Below are 27,940 nucleotides of genomic sequence, written 5' to 3'. Positions count from 1 at the left end.
AGATTAGAGCCATAAGGGAGCCTAGACATCTACCACCCCACTACCACTATCAGATTAGAGCCATAAGGGAGCCTAGACATCTACCACTACCAGATTAGAGCCATGAGGGGGACTAGACATCTACCACCCCACTACCACTATCAGATTAGAGCCATAAGGCAGACTAGACATCTACCACCCCACTGCCACTATCAAATTAGAGCCATAAGGGAGACAAGACATCTACCACTACCACTATCAGATTGGAGCCATAAGGGAGACTAGACATCTACCACTACCACTATCAGATTAGAGCCATAAGGGAGACTAGACATCTACCACCCCACTACCACTATCAAATTAGAGCCATAAGGGAGACTAGACATCTACCACCCCACTACCACTATCAAATTAGAGCCATAAGGGAGACTAGACATCTACCACCCCACTACCACTATCAAATTAGAGCCATAAGGGAGACTAGACATCTACCACCCCACTATCACTATCAAATTAGAGCCATAAGGGAGACTAGACATCTACCACCCCACTACCACTATCAAATTAGAGCCATAAGGGAGACTAGACATCTACCACCCCACTACCACTATCAAATTTGAGCCATAAGCGAGACTAGACATCTACCACCCCACTACCACTATCAGATTAGAGCCATAAGGGAGACTAGACATCTACCACCCCACTACCACTATCAGATTAGAGCCATAAGTGAGACTAGACATCTACCACCCCACTACCACTATCAGATTAGAGCCATAAGGGAGACTAGACATCTACCACCCCATTACCACTATCAGACTAGAGCCATAAGGGAGACTAGACATCTACCACCCCACTACCACTATCAGATTAGAGCCATAAGGGAGCCTAGACATCTACCACTACCAGATTAGAGCCATGAGGGGGACTAGACATCTACCACCCCACTACCACTATCAGATTAGAGCCATAAGGCAGACTAGACATCTACCACCCCACTACCACTATCAAATTAGAGCCATAAGGGAGACAAGACATCTACCACTACCACTATCAGATTGGAGCCATAAGGGAGACTAGACATCTACCACTACCACTATCAGATTAGAGCCATAAGGGAGACTAGACATCTACCACCCCACTACCACTATCAAATTAGAGCCATAAGGGAGACTAGACATCTACCACCCCACTGCCACTATCAAATTAGAGCCATAAGGGAGACTAGACATCTACCACCCCACTACCACTATCAAATTAGAGCCATAAGGGAGACTAGACATCTACCACCCCACTATCACTATCAAATTAGAGCCATAAGGGAGACTAGACATCTACCACCCCACTACCACTATCAAATTAGAGCCATAAGGGAGACTAGACATCTACCACCCCACTACCACTATCAAATTAGAGCCATAAGGGAGACTAGACATCTACCACCCCACTACCACTATCAGATTAGAGCCATAAGGGAGACTAGACATCTACCACCCCACTACCACTATCAGATTAGAGCCATAAGTGAGACTAGACATCTACCACCCCACTACCACTATCAAATTAGAGCCATAAGGGAGACTAGACATCTACCACCCCACTACCACTATCAGATTAGAGCCATAAGGGAGACTAGACATCTACCACTCCACTACCACTATCAGATTAGAGCCATAAGGGAGACTAGACATCTACCACCCCACTACCACTATCAAATTAGAGCCATAAGGGAGACTAGACATCTACCACCCCACTAACACTACCAGATTAAAGCCATAAGGGAGACTAGACATCTACCACCCCACTACCACTATCAGATTAGAGCCATAAGGGAGACTAGACATCTACCACCCCACTACCACTATCAGATTAGAGCCATACGGCAGATTAGACATCTACCACCCCACTACCACTATCAAATTAGAGCCAAAAGGGAGACTAGACATCTACCACCCCACTACCACTATCAGATTAGAGCCATAAGGGAGACTAGACATCTACCACCCCACTACCACTATCAGATTAGAGCCATAAATCAGACTAGACATCTACCACCCCACTACCACTATCAGATTAGAGCCATAAGGGAGACTAGACATCTACCACCCCACTACCACCATCAGATTAGAGCCATAAGGGAGACTAGACATCTACCAACCCTCTACCACTATCAGATTAGAGCCATAAGGGAGACTAGACATACACCACCCCACTACCACTATCAGATTAGAGCCATAAGGGAGACTAGACATCTACCACCCCACTACCACTACGAGATTTGAGCCATAAGGGAGACTAGACATCTACAACCCCACTACCACTATCAGATTAGAGCCATAAGGGAGACTAGACATCTACCACCCCACTACCACTTTAGAAAAAAGAGCCAAAAGGGAGTCTAGACATCTACCACCCCACTACCACTATCAGATTAGAGCCATAAGGGAGACTAGACATCTACAACTACCACTATCAGATTAGAGCCATAAGGGAGACTAGACATCTACCACCCCACTACCACTACCTGAGTAGAGCCATAAGGGAGACTAGACATCTACTACCCCACTACCTCTATCAGATTAGAGCCATAAGGGAGGCTAGACATATACCACCACACTACCACTATCAGATTAGAGCCATAAGGGAGACTAGACATCTACCACCCCACTACCACTACGAGATTAGAGCCATAAGGGAGACTAGACGTCTACCACCCCACTACCACTATCAGATTAGAGCCATAAGGGAGACTAGACATCTACCACCCCACTACCACTATCAAATTAGAGCCAAAAGGGAGACTAGACATCTACCACCGCACTACCACTACCAGATTAAAGCCATAAGGGAGACTAGACATCTACCACCCCACTACCACTATCAGATTAGAGCCATAAGGGAGACTAGACATCTACCACCCCACTACCACTATCAGATTAGAGCCATAAATCAGACTAGACATCTACCACCCCACTACCACTATCAGATTAGAGCCATAAGGGAGACTAGACATCTACCACTCCACTACCACTATCAGATTAGAGCCATAAGGGAGACTAGACATCTACCACCACACTACCACTATCAGATAAGAGCCATCAGGGAGACTACACATCTACCACCACACTACCACTATCAGATTAGAGCCATAAGGAGCCTAGACATCTACCACTAGCAGATTAGAGCCATAAGGGAAACTAGACATCTACCACCCCACTACCACTATCAGATTAGAGCCATAAGGGAGAATAGACATCACCCACCCCACTACCACTACCAGATAAGAGCCATAAGGGAGCCTAGACATCTACCACCCCACTACCACTATCAATTCAGAGCCATAAAGGAGACTAGACATCTACCACCCCACTACCACTATCAGATTAGAGCCACAAGGGAGACTAGACATCTACTACCCCACTACCACTATCAGATTAGAGCCATAAGGGAGACTAGACATCTATCACCCCACTACCACTATCAGATTAGAGCCATAAGGGAGACTAGACATCACCCACCCCACTACCACTACCAGATTAGAGCCATAAGGGATCCTAGACATCTACCACCCCACTACCACTATCAGATTAGAGCCATAAGGGAGACTAGACATCTACCAACCCACTACCACTATCAGATTAGAGCCACAAGGGAGACTAGATATCTACCACCACACTACCACTATTAGATTAGAGCCATAAGGGAGACTAGACATCTACCACCCCACTACCACTATCAGATTAGAGCCATAAGGGAGCCTAGACATCTACCACTACCAGATTAGAGCCATTAGGGGACTAGACATCTACCACCCCACTACCACTATCAGATTAGAGCCATAAGGGAGACTAGATGTCTACCACTACCACTATCAGATTAGAGCCATAAGGGAGACTAGACATCTACCACCCCACTACCACTACCAGATTAGAGCCATAAGGGAGACTAGACATCTACCACCCCACTACCTCTATCAGATTAGAGCCATAAGGGAGACTAGACATCTTCCACCCCACTACCACTATCAGATTAGAGCCATAAGGGAGACTAGACATCTACCACCCCACTACCACTATAAAAATAAGAGCCATAAGGGAGACTAGACATCTACCACCCCACTACCACTATCAGATTAGAGCCATAAGGGAGACTAGACATCTACCTCTACCACTATCAGATTAGAGCCATAAGGGAGACTAGACATCTACCACCCCACTACCACTATCAAATTAGAGCCATACGGGAGTCTAGACATCTACCACCCCACTACCACTATCAGATTAGAGCCATAAGGGAGACTAGACATCTACCACCCCACTACCACTATCAGATTAGAGCCATAAGGGAGACAAGACATCTACCAACCCACTACCACTATCAGATTAGAGCCATTAGGGAGACTAGACATCTACCACCCCACTACCACTATCAGATTAGAGCCATAGGGAGACTAGACATCTACCACTCCACTACCACTATCAGATTAGAGCCATAAGGGAGACTAGACATCTACCACCACACTACCACTATCAGATTAGAGCCATCAGGGAGACTACACATCTACCACCACACTACCACTATCAGATTAGAGCCATAAGGAGCCTAGACATCTACCACTAGCAGATTAGAGCCATAAGGGAAACTAGACATCTACCACCCCACTACCACTATCAGATTGGAGCCATAAGGGAGAATAGACATCACCCACCCCACTACCACTACCAGATAAGAGCCATAAGGGAGCCTAGACATCTACCACCCCACTACCACTATCAATTCAGAGCCATAAGGGAGACTAGACATCTACCACCCCACTACCACTATCAGATTAGAGCCACAAGGGAGACTAGACATCTACTACCCCACTACCACTATCAGATTAGAGCCATAAGGGAGACTAGACATCTACCACTCCACTACCACTATCCGATTAGAGCCATAAGGGAGACTAGACATCTACCACCACACTACCACTATCAGATTAGAGCCATAAGGGAGACTAGACATCTACCACCCCACTACCACTATCAGATGAGAGCCATAAGGAGCCTAGACATCTACCACTACCAGATTAGAGCCATAAGGGAGACTAGACATCTACCACCCCGCTACAACTATCAGATTAGAGCCATAAGGGAGACTAGACATCTACCACCCCACTACCACTATCAAATTAGAGCCATACGGGAGTCTAGACATCTACCACCCCACTACCACTATCAGATTAGAGCCATAAGGGAGACTAGACATCTACCACCCCACTACCACTATCAGATTAGAGCCATAAGGGAGACAAGACATCTACCAACCCACTACCACTATCAGATTAGAGCCATAAGGGAGACTAGACATCTACCACCCCACTACCACTATCAGATTAGAGCCATAGGGAGACTAGACATCTACCACTCCACTACCACTATCAGATTAGAGCCATAAGGGAGACTAGACATCTACCACCACACTACCACTATCAGATTAGAGCCATAAGGGAGACTAGACATCACCCACCCCACTACCACTATCAGATTAGAGCCACAAGGGAGACTAGATATCTACCACCACACTACCACTATTAGATTAGAGCCATAAGGGAGACTAGACATCTACCACCCCACTACCACTATCAGATTAGAGCCATAAGGGAGCCTAGACATCTACCACTACCAGATTAGAGCCATTAGGGGGACTAGACATCTACCACCCCACTACCACTATCAGATTAGAGCCATAAGGGAGACTAGACATCTACCACTACCACTATCAGATTAGAGCCATAAGGGAGACTAGACATCTACCACCCCACTACCACTACCAGATTAGAGCCATAAGGGAGACTAGACATCTACCACCCCACTACCTCTATCAGATTAGAGCCATAAGGGAGACTAGACATCTACCACCACACTACCACTATCAGATTAGAGCCATAAGGGAGACTAGACATCTACCACCCCACTACCACTATGACATTAGAGCCATAAGGGAGACTAGACATCTTCCACCCCACTACCACTATCAGATTAGAGCCATAAGGGAGACTAGACATCTACCACCCCACTACCACTATAAAAATAAGAGCCATAAGGGAGACTAGACATCTACCACCCCACTACCACTATCAGATTAGAGCCATAAGGGAGACTAGACATCTACCTCTACCACTATCAGATTAGAGCCAAAAGGGAGACTAGACATCTACCACCCCACTACCACTATCAAATTAGAGCCATAAGGGAGTCTAGACATCTACCACCCCACTACCACTATCAGATTAGAGCCATAAGGGAGACTAGACATCTACCACCCCACTACCACTATCAGATTAGAGCCATAAGGGAGACTAGACATCTACCAACCCACTACCACTATCAGATTAGAGCCATAAGGGAGACTAGACATCTACCACCCCACTACCACTATCAGATTAGAGCCATAGGGAGACTAGACATCTACCACTCCACTACCACTATCAGATTAGAGCCATAAGGGAGACTAGACATCTACCACCACACTACCACTATCAGATTAGAGCCATCAGGGAGACTACACATCTACCACCACACTACCACTATCAGATTAGAGCCATAAGGAGCCTAGACATCTACCACTAGCAGATTAGAGCCATAAGGGAAACTAGACATCTACCACCCCACTATCAGATTAGAGCCATAAGTGAGACTAGACATCTACCACCCCACTACCACTATCAAATTAGAGCCATAAGGGAGACTAGACATCTACCACCCCACTACCACTATCAGATTAGAGCCATAAGGGAGACTAGACATCTACCACCCCACTACCACTATCAGATTAGAGCCATAAGGGAGAATAGACATCACCCACCCCACTACCACTAACAGATAAGAGCCATAAGGGAGCCTAGACATCTACCACCCCACTACCACTATCAATTCAGAGCCATAAGGGAGACTAGACATCTACCACCCCACTACCACTATCAGATTAGAGCCACAAGGGAGACTAGACATCTACTACCCCACTACCACTATCAGATTAGAGCCATAAGGGAGACTAGACATCTACCACTCCACTACCACTATCAGATTAGAGCCATAAGGGAGACTAGACATCTACCACCACACTACCACTATCAGATTAGAGCCATAAGGGAGACTAGACATCTACCACCCCACTACCACTATCAGATGAGAGCCATAAGGAGCCTAGACATCTACCACTACCAGATTAGAGCCATAAGGGAGACTAGACATCTACCACCCCACTACCACTATCAGATTAGAGCCATAAGGGAGACTAGACATCTATCACCCCACTACCACTATCAGATTAGAGCCATAAGGGACACTAGACATCACCCACCCCACTGCCACTACCAGATTAGAGCCATAAGGGATCCTAGACATCTACCACCCCACTACCACTATCAGATTAGAGCCACAAGGGAGACTAGATATCTACCACCACACTACCACTATCAGATTAGAGCCATAAGGGAGACTAGACATCTACCACCCCACTACCACTATCAGATTAGAGCCATAAGGGAGCCTAGACATCTACCACTACCAGATTAGAGCCATAAGGGGGACTAGACATCTACCACCCCACTACCACTATCAGATTAGAGCCATAAGGGAGACTAGACATCTACCACTACCACTATCAGATTAGAGCCATAAGGGAGACTAGACATCTACCACCACACTACCACTATCAGATTAGAGCCATAAGGGAGACTAGACATCTACCAACCCACTACCACTATGAGATTAGAGCCATAAGGGAGACTAGACATCTTCCACCCCACTACCACTATCAGATTAGAGCCATAAGGGAGACTAGACATCTACCACCCCACTACCACTATAAAAATAAGAGTCATAAGGGAGACTAGACATCTACCACCCCACTACCACTATCAGATTAGAGCCATAAGGGAGACTAGACATCTACCTCTACCACTATCAGATTAGAGCCATAAGGGAGACTAGACATCTACCACCACACTACCACTATCAAATTAGAGCCATAAGGGAGTCTAGACATCTACCACCCCACTACCACTATCAAATTAGAGCCAAAGGGGAGACTAGACATCTACCACCGCACTACCACTACCAGATTAAAGCCATAAGGGAGACTAGACATCTACCACCCCACTACCACTATCAGATTAGAGCCATAAGGGAGACTAGACATCTACCACTACCAGATTAGAGCCATAAGGGGGTCTAGACATCTACCACCCCACTACCGCTATCAGATTAGAGCCATAAGGCAGACTAGAAATCTACCACCCCACTACCACTATCAAATTAGAGCCATAAGGGAGACTAGACATCTACCACCCCACTACCACTATCAGATTAGAGCCATAAGGGAGACTAGACATCTACCACCCCACTACCACTATCAGATTAGAGCCACAAGGGAGACTAGACATCTACCACCCCACTACCACTATCAGATTAGAGCCATAAGGGAGACTAGACATCTACCACTCCACTACCACTATCAGATTAGAGCCATAAGGGAGACTAGACATCTACCACCACACTACCACTATCAGATTAGAGCCATAAGGGAGACTAGACATCTACCACCCCACTTCCACTATCAGATGAGAGCCATTAGGAGCCTAGACATCTACCACTACCAGATTAGAGCCATAAGGGAGCCTAGACATCTACCACCCCACTACCACTACCAGATTAGAGCCACAAGGGAGACTAGACATCTACCACCCCACTGCCTCTATCAGATTAGAGCCATAAGGGAGACTAGACATCTACCACCACACTACCACTATCAGATTAGAGCCATAAGGGAGACTAGACATCTACCACCCCACTACCACTATGAGATTAGAGCCATAAGGGAGACTAGACATCTTCCACCCCACTACCACTATCAGATTAGAGCCATAAGGGAGACTAGACATCTACCACCCCACTACCACTATAAAAATAAGAGCCATAAGGGAGACTAGACATCTACCACCCCACTACCACTATCAGATTAGAGCCATAAGGGAGACTAGACATCTACCTCTACCACTATCAGATTAGAGCCATAAGGGAGACTAGACATCTACCACCCCACTACCACTATCAAATTAGAGCCATAAGGGAGTCTAGACATCTACCACCCCACTACCACTATCAAATTAGAGCCAAAGGGGAGACTAGACATCTACCACCGCACTACCACTACCAGATTAAAGCCATAAGGGAGACTAGACATCTACCACCCCACTACCACTATCAGATTAGAGCCATAAGGGAGACTAGACATCTACCACTACCAGATTAGAGCCATAAGGGGGACTAGACATCTACCACCCCACTACCACTATCAGATTAGAGCCATAAGGCAGACTAGACATCTACCACCCCACTACCACTATCAAATTAGAGCCATAAGGGAGACTAGACATCTACCACCCCACTACCACTATCAGATTAGAGCCATAAGGGAGACTAGACATCTACCACCCCACTACCACTATCAGATTAGAGCCACAAGGGAGACTAGACATCTACCACCCCACTACCACTATCAGATTAGAGCCATAAGGGAGACTAGACATCTACCACTCCACTACCACTATCAGATTAGAGCCATAAGGGAGACTAGACATCTACCACCACACTACCACTATCAGATTAGAGCCATAAGGGAGACTAGACATCTACCACCCCACTACCACTATCAGATGAGAGCCATAAGGAGCCTAGACATCTACCACTACCAGATTAGAGCCATAAGGGAGCCTAGACATCTACCACCCCACTACCACTATCAGATTAGAGCCATACGGGAGACTAGACATCTACCACCCCACTATCAGATTAGAGCCATAAGTGAGACTAGACATCTACCACCCCACTACCACTATCAAATTAGAGCCATAAGGGAGTCTAGACATCTACCACCCCACTACCACTATCAGATTAGAGCCATAAGGGAGACTAGACATCTACCACCCCACTACCACTATCAGATTAGAGCCATTAGGGAGACTAGACATCACCCACCCCACTACCACTACCAGATTAGAGCCATAAGGGAGACTAGACATCTACCACCACACAACCACTACCAGATTAGAGCCATAAGGGAGACTAGACATCTACCAACCCACTACCACTATCAGATTAGAGCCATAAGGGAGCCTAGACATCTACCACTATCAGATTAGAGCCAAAAGGGGGACTAGACATCTACCACCCCACTACCACTATCAGATTAGAGCCATAAGGGAGACTAGACATCTACCACTACCACTATCAGATTAGAGCCATAAGGGAGACTAGACATCTACCACCACACTACCACTATCAGATTAGAGCCATAAGGGAGACTAGACATCTAACACCCCACTACCACTACGAGATTAGAGCCATAAGGGAGACTAGACATCTACCACCCCACTACCACTATCAGATTAGAGCCATAAGGGAGACTAGACATCTACCACCCCACTACCACTATAAAAATAAGAGCCATAAGGGAGACTAGACATCTACCACCCCACTACCACTATCAGATTAGAGCCATAAGGGGGTCTAGACATCTAACACCCCACTATCAGATTAGAGCCATAAGTGAGACTAGTTATCTACTACCCCACTACCACTACCAGATTAGAGCCATAAGGGGGTCTAGACATCTACCACCCCACTACCGCTATCAGATTAGAGCCATAAGGCAGACTAGAAATCTACCACCCCACTACCACTATCAAATTAGAGCCATAAGGGAGACTAGACATCTACCACCCCACTACCACTATCAGATTAGAGCCATAAGGGAGACTAGACATCTACCACCCCACTACCACTATCAGATTAGAGCCACAAGGGAGACTAGACATCTACCACCCCACTACCACTATCAGATTAGAGCCATAAGGGAGACTAGACATCTACCACTCCACTACCACTATCAGATTAGAGCCATAAGGGAGACTAGACATCTACCACCACACTACCACTATCAGATTAGAGCCATAAGGGAGACTAGACATCTACCACCCCACTTCCACTATCAGATGAGAGCCATTAGGAGCCTAGACATCTACCACTACCAGATTAGAGCCATAAGGGAGCCTAGACATCTACCACCCCACTACCACTACCAGATTAGAGCCACAAGGGAGACTAGACATCTACCACCCCACTACCTCTATCAGATTAGAGCCATAAGGGAGACTAGACATCTACCACCACACTACCACTATCAGATTAGAGCCATAAGGGAGACTAGACATCTACCACCCCACTACCACTATGAGATTAGAGCCATAAGGGAGACTAGACATCTTCCACCCCACTACCACTATCAGATTAGAGCCATAAGGGAGACTAGACATCTACCACCCCACTACCACTATAAAAATAAGAGCCATAAGGGAGACTAGACATCTACCACCCCATTACCACTATCAGATTAGAGCCATAAGGGAGACTAGACATCTACCTCTACCACTATCAGATTAGAGCCATAAGGGAGACTAGACATCTACCACCCCACTACCACTATCAAATTAGAGCCATAAGGGAGTCTAGACATCTACCACCCCACTACCACTATCAAATTAGAGCCAAAGGGGAGACTAGACATCTACCACCGCACTACCACTACCAGATTAAAGCCATAAGGGAGACTAGACATCTACCACCCCACTACCACTATCAGATTAGAGCCATAAGGGAGACTAGACATCTACCACTACCAGATTAGAGCCATAAGGGGGACTAGACATCTACCACCCCACTACCACTATCAGATTAGAGCCATAAGGCAGACTAGACATCTACCACCCCACTACCACTATCAAATTAGAGCCATAAGGGAGACTAGACATCTACCACCCCACTACCACTATCAGATTAGAGCCATAAGGGAGACTAGACATCTACCACCCCACTACCACTATCAGATTAGAGCCACAAGGGAGACTAGACATCTACCACCCCACTACCACTATCAGATTAGAGCCATAAGGGAGACTAGACATCTACCACTCCACTACCACTATCAGATTAGAGCCATAAGGGAGACTAGACATCTACCACCACACTACCACTATCAGATTAGAGCCATAAGGGAGACTAGACATCTACCACCCCACTACCACTATCAGATGAGAGCCATAAGGAGCCTAGACATCTACCACTACCAGATTAGAGCCATAAGGGAGCCTAGACATCTACCACCCCACTACCACTATCAGATTAGAGCCATACGGGAGACTAGACATCTACCACCCCACTATCAGATTAGAGCCATAAGTGAGACTAGACATCTACCACCCCACTACCACTATCAAATTAGAGCCATAAGGGAGACTAGACATCTACCACCCCACTACCACTATCAGATTAGAGCCATAAGGGAGACTAGACATCTACCACCCCACTACCACTATCAGATTAGAGCCATTAGGGAGACTAGACATCACCCACCCCACTACCACTACCAGATTAGAGCCATAAGGGAGACTAGACATCTACCACCACACAACCACTACCAGATTAGAGCCATAAGGGAGACTAGACATCTACCAACCCACTACCACTATCAGATTAGAGCCATAAGGGAGCCTAGACATCTACCACTATCAGATTAGAGCCAAAAGGGGGACTAGACATCTACCACCCCACTACCACTATCAGATTAGAGCCATAAGGGAGACTAGACATCTACCACTACCACTATCAGATTAGAGCCATAAGGGAGACTAGACATCTACCACCACACTACCACTATCAGATTAGAGCCATAAGGGAGACTAGACATCTAACACCCCAATACCACTACGAGATTAGAGCCATAAGGGAGACTAGACATCTACCACCCCACTACCACTATCAGATTAGAGCCATAAGGGAGACTAGACATCTACCACCCCACTACCACTATAGAAATAAGAGCCATAAGGGAGACTAGACATCTACCACCCCACTACCACTATCAGATTAGAGCCATAAGGGGGTCTAGACATCTAACACCCCACTATCAGATTAGAGCCATAAGTGAGACTAGTTATCTACTGCCCCACTACCACTATCAAATTAGAGCCATAAGGGAGACTAGACATCTACCACCCCACTACCACTATCAGATTAGAGCCATAAGGGAGACTAGACATCTACCACCCCACTACCACTACGAGATTAGAGCCATAAGGGAGACTAGACATCTACCACCCCACTACCACTATCAGATTAGAGGCATAAGGGAGACTAGACATCTACCACCCAACTACCACTATAAAAATAAGAGCCATAAGGGAGACTAGACATCTACCACCCCACTACCACTATCAGATTAGAGACATAAGGGAGACTAGACATCTACCACCCCACTATCAGATTAGAGCCATAAGTGAGACTAGACATCTACCACCCCACTACCACTATCAAATTAGAGCCATAAGGGAGACTAGACATCTACCACCCCACTACCACTATCAGATTAGAGCCATAAAGGAGACTAGACATATACAACCCCACTACCACTATCAGATTAGAGCCATAAGGGAGACTAGACATCTACCACCCCACTACCACTATCAAATTAGAGCCATAAGGGAGACTAGACATCTACCACCCCACTACCACTATCAGATTAGAGCCATAAGGGAGACTAGACATCTACCACCCCACTACCACTATCAGATTAGAGCCATAAGGGAGACTAGACATCTACCACTCCACTACCACTATCAGATTAGAGCCATAAGGGAGACTAGACATCTACCACCACAATACCACTATCAGATTAGAGCCATAAGGGAGACTAGACATCTACCACCCCACAACCACTATCAGATTAGAGCCATAAGGGACCCTAGACATCTACCACTACTAGATTAGAGCCATAAGGGAGACTAGACATCTACCACCCCACTAGCACTATCAGATTAGAGCCATAAAGGAGACTAGACATCTACCACCCCACTATCAGATTAGAGCCATAAGTGAGACTAGACATCTACCACCCCACTACCACTATCAAATTAGAGCCATAAGGGAGACTTGACATCTACCACCCCACTACCACTATCATATTTGAGCCATAAGGGAGACTAGACATCTACCACCCCACTACCACTATCAGATTAGAGCCATAAGGGAGACTAGACATCACCCACCCCACTACCACTACCAGATTAGAGCCATAAGGAAGCCTAGACATCTACCACCACACTACCACTATCAGATTAGAGCCATAAGGGAGCCTAGACATCTACCACTACCAGATTAGAGCCATAAAGGGGACTAGACATCTACCACCCCACTACCACTATCAGATTAGAGCCATAAGGCAGACTAAACATCTACCACCCCACTACCACTATCAAATTAGAGCCATAAGGGAGCCAAGACATCTACCACTACCACTATCAGATTGGAGCCATAAGGGAGACTAGGCATCTACCACTACCACTACCAGATTAGAGCCATAAGGGAGACTAGACATCTACCACCCCACTACCACTATCAGATTAGAGCCATAAGGGAGACTAGACATCTACCAACCCACTACCACTATCAGATTAGAGCCATAAGGGAGACTAGACATCTACCACCCCACTACCACTATAAAAATAAGAGCCATAAGGGAGACTAGACATATACCACCCCACTACCACTATCAGATTAGAGCCATAAGGGAGTCTAGACATCTAACACCCCACTATCAGATTAGAGCCATAAGTGAGACTAGACATCTACCACCCCACTACCACTATCAAATTAGAGCCATAAGGGAGACTAGACATCTACCACCCCACTACCACTATCAGATTAGAGCCATAAGGGAGACTAGACATCTACCAGCCCACTACCACTATCAAATTAGAGCCATAAGGGACACTAGACATCTACCACCCCACTATCACTATCAGATTAGAGCCATAAGGTAGACTAGACATCTACCACCCCACTACCACTATCAGATTAGAGCCATAAGGGAGACTAGACATCTACCACTCCACTACCACTATCAGATTAGAGCCATAAGGGAGACTAGACATCTACCACCACAATACCACTATCAGATTAGAGCCATAAGGGAGACTAGACATCTACCACCCCACTACCACTATCAGATTAGAGCCATAAGGGACCCTAGACATCTACCACTGCTAGATTAGAGCCATAAGGGAGACTAGACATCTACCACCCCACTACCACTATCAGATTAGAGCCATAAAGGAGACTAGACATCTACCACCCCACTATCAGATTAGAGCCATAAGTGAGACTAGACATCTACCACCCCACTACCACTATCAAATTAGAGCCATAAGGGAGGCTTGACATCACCCACCCCACTACCACTACCAGATTAGAGCCATAAGGAAGCCTAGACATCTACCACCACACTACCACTATCAGATTAGAGCCATAAGGGAGCCTAGACATCTACCACTACCAGATTAGAGCCATAAGGGAGACTAGACATCTACCACTCCACTACCACTATCAGATTAGAGCCATAAGGGAGACTAGACATCTACCACCACAATACCACTATCAGATTAGAGCCATAAGGGAGACTAGACATCTACCACCCCACTACCACTATCAGATTAGAGCCATAAGGGAGACTAGACATCTACCACTCCACTACCACTATCAGATTAGAGCCATAAGGGAGACTAGACATCTACCACCACAATACCACTATCAGATTAGAGCCATAAGGGAGACTAGACATCTACCACCCCACTACCACTATCAGATTAGAGCCATAAGGGACCCTAGACATCTACCACTGCTAGATTAGAGCCATAAGGGAGACTAGACATCTACCACCCCACTACCACTATCAGATTAGAGCCATAAAGGAGACTAGACATCTACCACCCCACTATCAGATTAGAGCCATAAGGGAGACTAGACATCTACCACCCCACTACCACTATCAGATTAGAGCCATAAGGGAGACTAGACATCACCCACCCCACTACCACTACCAGATTAGAGCCATAAGGAAGCCTAGACATCTACCACCACACTACCACTATCAGATTAGAGCCATAAGGGAGCCTAGACATCTACCACTACCAGATTAGAGCCATAAGGGGGACTAGACATCTACCACCCCACTACCACTATCAGATTAGAGCCATAAGGCAGACTAGACATCTACCACCCCACTACCACTATCAAATTAGAGCCATAAGGGAGCCAAGACATCTACCACTACCACTATCAGATTGGAGCCATAAGGGAGACTAGACATCTACCACTACCACTACCAGATTAGAGCCATAAGGGAGACTAGACATCTACCACCCCACTACCACTATCAGATTAGAGCCATAAGGGAGACTAGACATCTACCACCCCACTACCACTACGATATTAGAGCCATAAGGGAGACTAGACATCTACCACCCCACTACCACTATCAGATTAGAGCCATAAGGGAGACTAGACATCTACCACCCCACTACCACTATAAAAATAAGAGCCATAAGGGAGACTAGACATCTACCACCCCACTACCACTATCAGATTAGAGCCATAAGGGAGTCTAGACATCTAACACCCCACTATCAGATTAGAGCCATAAGTGAGACTAGACATCTACCACCCCACTACCACTATCAAATTAGAGCCATAAGGGAGACTAGACATCTACCACCCCACTACCATTATCAGATTAGAGCCATAAGGGAGACTAGACATCTACCACCCCTCTATCAGATTAGAGCCATAAGTGAGACTACACATCTACCACCCCACTACCACTATCAAATTAGAGCCATAAGGGAGACTAGACATCTACCACCCCACTACCACTACCAGATTAGAGCAATAAGGGAGACTAGACATCTACCACCCCTCTACCTCTATCAGATTAGAGCCATAAGGGAGACTAGACATCTACCACCCCACTACCACTATCAGATTAGAGCCATAAGGGAGACTAGACATCTACCACCCCACTACCACTACGAGATTAGAGCCATAAAGGAGACTAGACATCTACCACCCCACTACCACTATCAGATTAGAGGCATAGGGGAGACTAGACATCTACCACCCAACTACCACTATAAAAATAAGAGCCATAAGGGAGACTAGACATCTACCACCCCACTACCACTATCAGATTAGAGACATAAGGGAGACTAGACATCTACCACCCCACTATCAGATTAGAGCCATAAGTGAGACTAGACATCTACCACCCCACTACCACTATCAAATTAGATTCATAAGGGAGACTAGACATCTACCACCCCACTACCACTATCAGATTAGAGCCATAAAGGAGACCAGACATCTACCACCCCACTATCAGATTAGAGCCATAAGTGATACTAGACATCTACCACCCCACTACCACTATCAGATTAGAGCCATAAGGGAGACTAGACATCTACCACCCCTCTATCAGATTAGAGCCATAAGTGAGACTACACATCTACCACCCCACTACCACTATCAAATTAGAGCCATAAGGGAGACTAGACATCTACCACCCCACTACCACTACCAGATTAGAGCAATAAGGGAGACTAGACATCTACCACCCCTCTACCTCTATCAGATTAGAGCCATAAGGGAGACTAGACATCTACCACCCCACTACCACTATCAGATTAGAGCCATAAGGGAGACTAGACATCTACCACCCCACTACCACTACGAGATTAGAGCCATAAAGGAGACTAGACATCTACCACCCCACTACCACTATCAGATTAGAGGCATAGGGGAGACTAGACATCTACCACCCAACAACCACTATAAAAATAAGAGCCATAAGGGAGACTAGACATCTACCACCCCACTACCACTATCAGATTAGAGACATAAGGGAGACTAGACATCTACCACCCCACTATCAGATTAGAGCCATAAGTGAGACTAGACATCTACCACCCCACTACCACTATCAAATTAGAGCCATAAGGGAGACTAGACATCTACCACCCCACTACCACTATCAGATTAGAGCCATAAAGGAGACCAGACATCTACCACCCCACTATCAGATTAGAGCCATAAGTGATACTAGACATCTACCACCCCACTACCACTATCAAATTAGAGCCATAAGGGAGACTAGACATCTACCACCCCACTACCACTATCAGATTAGAGCCATAAGGGAGTCTAGACATCTACCACCCCACTACCACTATCAGATTAGAGCCATAAGGGAGACTAGACATCTACCACTCCAATACCACTATCAGATTAGAGCCATAAGGGAGACTAGACATCTACCACCACAATACCACTATCAGATTAGAGCCATAAGGGAGACTAGACATCTACCACCCCACTACCACTATCAGATTAGAGCCATAAGGGAGCCTAGACATCTACCACTACTAGATTAGAGCCATAAGGGAGACTAGACATCTACCACCCCACTACCACTATCAGATTAGAGCCATAAAGGAGACTAGACATCTACCACCCCACTACCACTATCAAATTAGAGCCATAATGGAGACTAGACATCTACCACCCCACTACCACTATCAAATTAGAGCCATAAGGGAGACTAGACATCTACCACCCACTACCACTATCATATTTGAGCCATAAAGGAGACTAGACATCTACCACCCCACTACCACTATCAGATTAGAGCCATAAGGGAGACTAGACATCACCCACCCCACTACCACTACCAGATTAGAGCCATAAGGGAGCCTAGACATCTACCACCCCACTACAACTATCAGATTAGAGCCATAAGGAAGCCTAGACATCTACCACTACCAGATTAGAGCCATAAGGCGGACTAGACATCTACCACCCCACTACCACTATCCGATTAGAGCCATAAGGCAGACTAGACATCTACCACCCCACTACCACTATCAAATTAGAGCCATAAGGGAGACAAGACATCTACCACTACCACTATCAGATTGGAGCCATAAGGGAGACTAGACATCTACCACTACCACTATCAGATTAGAGCCATAAGGGAGACTAGACATCTACCACCCCACTACCACTATCAGATTGGAGCCATAAGGGAGACTAGACATCTACAACCCCACTACCACTATAAAATTGGAGCCATAAGGGAGCCTAGACATCTACCACCCCACTACCACTATCAAATTAGAGCCATAAGGGAGCCTAGACATCTACCACCCCACTACCACTATCAGATTAGAGCCATGAGGGAGACTAGACATCTACCACCCCACTACCACTATCAAATTAGAGCCATAAGGGACACTAGACATCTACCACCCCACTACCACTATCAGATTAGAGCCATAAGGGAGACTAGACATCTACCACCACAATACCACTATCAGATTAGAGCCATAAGGGAGACTAGACATCTACCACCCCACTACCACTATCAGATTAGAGCCATAAGGGAGCCTACACATCTACCACTACTAGATTAGAGCCATAAGGGAGACTAGACATCTACCACCCCACTACCACTATCAGATTAGAGCCATAAAGGAGACTAGAATCTACCACCCCACTACCACTATCAGATTAGAGCCATAAGGGAGACTAGACATCTACCACCCCACTACCACTATCAAATTAGAGCCATAAGGGAGACTAGACATCTACCACCCCACTACCACTATCAGATTAGAGCCATAAGGGAGACTAGACATCTACCACCCCACTACCACTATCAGATTAGAGCCATAAGGGAGCCTAGACATCTACCACTACCAGATTAGAGCCATAAAGGGGACTAGACATCTACCACCCCACTACCACTATCAGATTAGAGCCATAAGGCAGACTAAACATCTACCACCCCACTACCACTATCAGATTAGAGCCATAAGGGAGACTAGACATCTACCACCCCACTACAACTACGAGATTAGAGCCATAAAGGAGACTAGACATCTACCACCCCACTACCACTATCAGATTAGAGGCATAGGGGAGACTAGACATCTACCACCCAACTACCACTATAAAAATAAGAGCCATAAGGGAGACTAGACATCTACCACCCCACTACCACTATCAGATTAGAGCCATAAGGGAGACTAGACATCTACCACCCCACTACCACTATCAGATTAGAGCCATAAGGGAGCCTACACATCTACCACTACTAGATTAGAGCCATAAGGGAGACTAGACATCTACCACCCCACTACCACTATCAGATTAGAGCCATAAAGGAGACTAGAATCTACCACCCCACTACCACTATCAGATTAAAGCCATAAGGGAGACTAGACATCTACTACCCCACTACCACTATCAAATTAGAGCCATAAGGGAGACTAGACATCTACCACCCCACTACCACTATCAGATTAGAGCCATAAGGGAGACTAGACATCTACCACCCCACTACCACTATCAGATTAGAGCCATAAGGCAGACTAAACATCTACCACCCCACTACCACTATCAGATTAGAGCCATAAGGGAGACTAGACATCTACCACCCCACTACCACTACGAGATTAGAGCCATAAAGGAGACTAGACCTCTACCACCCCACTACCACTATCAGATTAGAGGCATAGGGGAGACTAGACATCTACCACCCAACTACCACTATAAAAATAAGAGCCATAAGGGAGACTAGACATCTACCACCCCACTACCACTATCAGATTAGAGACATAAGGGAGACTAGACATCTACCACCCCACTATCAGATTAGAGCCATAAGTGAGACTAGACATCTACCACCCCACTACCACTATCAAATTAGAGCCATAAGGGAGACTAGACATCTACCACCCCACTACCACTATCAGATTAGAGCCATAAAGGAGACCAGACATCTACCACCCCACTATCAGATTAGAGCCATAAGTGATACTAGACATCTACCACCCCACTACCACTATCAAATTAGAGCCATAAGGGAGACTAGACATCTACCACCCCACTACCACTATCAGATTAGAGCCATAAGGGAGTATAGACATCTACCACCCCACTACCACTATCAGATTAGAGCCATAAGGGAGACTAGACATCTACCACTCCACTACCACTATCAGATTAGAGCCATAAGGGAGACTAGACATCTACCACCACAATACCACTATCAGATTAGAGCCATAAGGGAGACTAGACATCTACCACCCCACTACCACTATCAGATTAGAGCCATAAGGGAGCCTAGACATCTACCACTACTAGATTAGAGCCATAAGGGAGACTAGACATCTACCACCCCACTACCACTATCAGATTAGAGCCATAAAGGAGACTAGACATCTACCACCCCACTACCACTATCAAATTAGAGCCATAAGGGAGACTAGACATCTACCACCCCACTACCACTATCAAATTAGAGCCATAAGGGAGACTAGACATCTAACACCCACTACCACTATCATATTTGAGCCATAAAGGAGACTAGACATCTACCACCCCACTACCACTATCAGATTAGAGCCATAAGGGAGACTAGACATCATCCACCCCACTACCACTACCAGATTAGAGCCATAAGGGAGCCTAGACATCTACCACCCCACTACCACTATCAGATTAGAGCCATAAGGAAGCCTAGACATCTACCACTACCAGATTAGAGCCATAAGGGGGACTAGACATCTACCACCCCACTACCACTATCCGATTAGAGCCATAAGGCAGACTAGACATCTACCACCCCACTACCACTATCAAATTAGAGCCATAAGGGAGACAAGACATCTACCACTACCACTATCAGATTGGAGCCATAAGGGAGACTAGACATCTACCACTACCACTATCAGATTAGAGCCATAAGGGAGACTAGACATCTACCACCCCACTACCACTATCAAATTAGAGCCATAAGGGAGACTAGACATCTACCACCCCACTACCACTATCAAATTAGAGCCATAAGGGAGACTAGACATCTACCACCCCACTACCACTATCAAATTAGAGCCATAAGGGAGACTAGACATCTACCACCCCACTATCACTATCAAATTAGAGCCATAAGGGAGACTAGACATCTACCACCCCACTACCACTATCAAATTAGAGCCATAAGGGAGACTGGACATCTACCACCCCACTACCACTATCAAATTAGAGCCATAAGGGAGACTGGACATCTACAACCTCACTACCACTATCAGATTAGAGCCATAAGTGAGACTAGACATCTACCACCCCACTACCACTATCAAATTAGAGCCATAAGGGAGACTAGACATCTACCACCCCACTACCACTATCTACCACCCCACTACCCCACTACCACTATCAAATTAGAGCCATAAGGGAGACTAGACATCTACCACCCCACTATCACTATCAAATTAGAGCCATAAGGGAGACTAGACATCTACCACCCCACTACCACTATCAAATTAGAGCCATAAGGGAGACTGGACATCTACCACCCCACTACCACTATCAAATTAGAGCCATAAGGGAGACTAGACATCTACCACCCCACTACCACTATCAAATTAGAGCCATAAGGGAGACTAGACATCTACCACCCCACTACCACTATCAGATTAGAGCCATAAGGGAGACTAGACATCTACCACTCCACTACCACTATCAGATTAGAGCCATAAGGGAGACTAGACATCTACCACCCCACTACCACTATCAAATTAGAGCCATAAGGGAGACTAGACATCTACCACCCCACTACCACTACCAGATTAAAGCCATAAGGGAGACTAGACATCTACCACCCCACTACCACTATCAGATTAGAGCCATAAGGGAGACTAGACATCTACCACCCCACTACCACTATCAGATTAGAGCCATACGGCAGATTAGACATCTACCACCCCACTACCACTATCAAATTAAAGCCATAAGGGAGACTAGACATCTACCACCCCACTACCACTATCAGATTAGAGCCATAAAGGAGACTAGACATCTACCACCACACTACCACTATCAGATTAGAGCCATAAGGGAGACTAGACATCTACCACTCCACTACCACTATCAGATTAGAGCCATTAGGGAGACTAGACATCTACCACCACACTACTACTATCAGATTAGAGCCATAAGGAGCCTAGACATCTACCACTACCAGATTAGAGCCATAAGGGAGACTAGACATCTACCACCCCACTACCACTATCAGATTAGAGCCATAAGGGAGACTAGACATCTATCACCCCACTACCACTATCAGATTAGAGCCATAAGGGAGACTAGACATCACCCACCCCACTACCACTACCAGATTAGAGCCATAAGGGATCCTAGACATCTACCACCCCACTACCACTATCAGATTAGAGCCATAAGGGAGACTAAACATCTACCACCCCACTACCACTATCAGATTAGAGCCATAAGGGAGACTAGACATCACCCACCCCACTACCACTACCAGATTAGAGCCATAAGGGAGCCTAGACATCTACCACCCCACTACCACTATCAAATTAGAACCATAAGGGAGACTAGACATCACCCACCCCACTACCACTATCAGATTAGAGCCACAAGGGAGACTAGACATCTACCACCCCACTACCACTATCAGATTAGAGCCATAAGGGAGACTAGACAACTACCACTAGACTACCACTATCAGATGAGAGCCATAAGGGAGACTAGACATCTACCACCCCACTACCACTATCAGATTAGAGCCATAAGGGAGACTAGACAACTACCACTAGACTACCACTATCAGATGAGAGCCATAAGGGAGACTAGACATCACCCACCCCACTACCACTACCAGATTAGAGCCATAAGGGATCCTAGACATCTACCACCCCACTACCACTATCAGATTAGAGCCATAAGGGAGACTAAACATCTACCACCCCACTACCACTATCAAATTAGAGCCATAAGGGAGACTAGACATCTACCACCCCACTACCACTATCAGATTAGAGCCATAAAGGAGACCAGACATCTACCACCCCACTATCAGATTAGAGCCATAAGTGATACTAGACATCTACCACCCCACTACCACTATCAAATTAGAGCCATAAGGGAGACTAGACATCTACCACCCCACTACCACTATCAGATTAGAGCCATAAGGGAGTCTAGACATCTACCACCCCACTACCACTATCAGATTAGAGCCATAAGGGAGACTAGAAATCTACCACTCCACTACCACTATCAGATTAGAGCCATAAGGGAGACTAGACATCTACCACCACAATACCACTATCAGATTAGAGCCATAAGGGAGACTAGACATCTACCACCCCACTACCACTATCAGATTAGAGCCATAAGGGAGCCTAGACATCTACCACTACTAGATTAGAGCCATAAGGGAGACTAGACATCTACCACCCCACTACCACTATCAGATTAGAGCCATAAAGGAGACTAGACATCTACCACCCCACTACCACTATCAGATTAAAGCCATAAGGGAGACTAGACATCTACTACCCCACTACCACTATCAAATTAGAGCCATAAGGGAGACTAGACATCTACCACCCCACTACCACTATCAGATTAGAGCCATAAGGGAGACTAGACATCTACCACCCCACTACCACTATCAGATTAGAGCCATAAGGCAGACTAAACATCTACCACCCCACTACCACTATCAGATTAGAGCCATAAGGGAGACTAGACATCTACCACCCCACTACCACTACGAGATTAGAGCCATAAAGGAGACTAGACCTCTACCACCCCACTACCACTATCAGATTAGAGGCATAGGGGAGACTAGACATCTACCACCCAACTACCACTATAAAAATAAGAGCCATAAGGGAGACTAGACATCTACCACCCCACTACCACTATCAGATTAGAGACATAAGGGAGACTAGACATCTACCACCCCACTATCAGATTAGAGCCATAAGTGAGACTAGACATCTACCACCCCACTACCACTATCAAATTAGAGCCATAAGGGAGACTAGACATCTACCACCCCACTACCACTATCAGATTAGAGCCATAAAGGAGACCAGACATCTACCACCCCACTATCAGATTAGAGCCATAAGTGATACTAGACATCTACCACCCCACTACCACTATCAAATTAGAGCCATAAGGGAGACTAGACATCTACCACCCCACTACCACTATCAGATTAGAGCCATAAGGGAGTATAGACATCTACCACCCCACTACCACTATCAGATTAGAGCCATAAGGGAGACTAGACATCTACCACTCCACTACCACTATCAGATTAGAGCCATAAGGGAGACTAGACATCTACCACCACAATACCACTATCAGATTAGAGCCATAAGGGAGACTAGACATCTACCACCCCACTACCACTATCAGATTAGAGCCATAAGGGAGCCTAGACATCTACCACTACTAGATTAGAGCCATAAGGGAGACTAGACATCTACCACCCCACTACCACTATCAGATTAGAGCCATAAAGGAGACTAGACATCTACCACCCCACTACCACTATCAAATTAGAGCCATAAGGGAGACTAGACATCTACCACCCCACTACCACTATCAAATTAGAGCCATAAGGGAGACTAGACATCTAACACCCACTACCACTATCATATTTGAGCCATAAAGGAGACTAGACATCTACCACCCCACTACCACTATCAGATTAGAGCCATAAGGGAGACTAGACATCATCCACCCCACTACCACTACCAGATTAGAGCCATAAGGGAGCCTAGACATCTACCACCCCACTACCACTATCAGATTAGAGCCATAAGGAAGCCTAGACATCTACCACTACCAGATTAGAGCCATAAGGGGGACTAGACATCTACCACCCCACTACCACTATCCGATTAGAGCCATAAGGCAGACTAGACATCTACCACCCCACTACCACTATCAAATTAGAGCCATAAGGGAGACAAGACATCTACCACTACCACTATCAGATTGGAGCCATAAGGGAGACTAGACATCTACCACTACCACTATCAGATTAGAGCCATAAGGGAGACTAGACATCTACCACCCCACTACCACTATCAAATTAGAGCCATAAGGGAGACTAGACATCTACCACCCCACTACCACTATCAAATTAGAGCCATAAGGGAGACTAGACATCTACCACCCCACTACCACTATCAAATTAGAGCCATAAGGGAGACTAGACATCTACCACCCCACTATCACTATCAAATTAGAGCCATAAGGGAGACTAGACATCTACCACCCCACTACCACTATCAAATTAGAGCCATAAGGGAGACTGGACATCTACCACCCCACTACCACTATCAAATTAGAGCCATAAGGGAGACTGGACATCTACAACCTCACTACCACTATCAGATTAGAGCCATAAGTGAGACTAGACATCTACCACCCCACTACCACTATCAAATTAGAGCCATAAGGGAGACTAGACATCTACCACCCCACTACCACTATCTACCACCCCACTACCCCACTACCACTATCAAATTAGAGCCATAAGGGAGACTAGACATCTACCACCCCACTATCACTATCAAATTAGAGCCATAAGGGAGACTAGACATCTACCACCCCACTACCACTATCAAATTAGAGCCATAAGGGAGACTGGACATCTACCACCCCACTACCACTATCAAATTAGAGCCATAAGGGAGACTAGACATCTACCACCCCACTACCACTATCAAATTAGAGCCATAAGGGAGACTAGACATCTACCACCCCACTACCACTATCAGATTAGAGCCATAAGGGAGACTAGACATCTACCACTCCACTACCACTATCAGATTAGAGCCATAAGGGAGACTAGACATCTACCACCCCACTACCACTATCAAATTAGAGCCATAAGGGAGACTAGACATCTACCACCCCACTACCACTACCAGATTAAAGCCATAAGGGAGACTAGACATCTACCACCCCACTACCACTATCAGATTAGAGCCATAAGGGAGACTAGACATCTACCACCCCACTACCACTATCAGATTAGAGCCATACGGCAGATTAGACATCTACCACCCCACTACCACTATCAAATTAAAGCCATAAGGGAGACTAGACATCTACCACCCCACTACCACTATCAGATTAGAGCCATAAAGGAGACTAGACATCTACCACCACACTACCACTATCAGATTAGAGCCATAAGGGAGACTAGACATCTACCACTCCACTACCACTATCAGATTAGAGCCATTAGGGAGACTAGACATCTACCACCACACTACCACTATCAGATTAGAGCCATAAGGAGCCTAGACATCTACCACTACCAGATTAGAGCCATAAGGGAGACTAGACATCTACCACCCCACTACCACTATCAGATTAGAGCCATAAGGGAGACTAGACATCTATCACCCCACTACCACTATCAGATTAGAGCCATAAGGGAGACTAGACATCACCCACCCCACTACCACTACCAGATTAGAGCCATAAGGGATCCTAGACATCTACCACCCCACTACCACTATCAGATTAGAGCCATAAGGGAGACTAAACATCTACCACCCCACTACCACTATCAGATTAGAGCCATAAGGGAGACTAGACATCACCCACCCCACTACCACTACCAGATTAGAGCCATAAGGGAGCCTAGACATCTACCACCCCACTACCACTATCAAATTAGAACCATAAGGGAGACTAGACATCACCCACCCCACTACCACTATCAGATTAGAGCCACAAGGGAGACTAGACATCTACCACCCCACTACCACTATCAGATTAGAGCCATAAGGGAGACTAGACAACTACCACTAGACTACCACTATCAGATGAGAGCCATAAGGGAGACTAGACATCTACCACCCCACTACCACTATCAGATTAGAGCCATAAGGGAGACTAGACAACTACCACTAGACTACCACTATCAGATGAGAGCCATAAGGGAGACTAGACATCACCCACCCCACTACCACTACCAGATTAGAGCCATAAGGGATCCTAGACATCTACCACCCCACTACCACTATCAGATTAGAGCCATAAGGGAGACTAAACATCTACCACCCCACTACCACTATCAAATTAGAGCCATAAGGGAGACTAGACATCTACCACCCCAC

The sequence above is a fragment of the Salvelinus fontinalis genome, chromosome 20 (genome assembly GCF_029448725.1).
Source record: "Salvelinus fontinalis isolate EN_2023a chromosome 20, ASM2944872v1, whole genome shotgun sequence".
Taxonomy (NCBI): Eukaryota; Metazoa; Chordata; class Actinopteri; order Salmoniformes; family Salmonidae; genus Salvelinus; species Salvelinus fontinalis.
Note: the sequence above shows the minus strand (reverse complement) of the source record.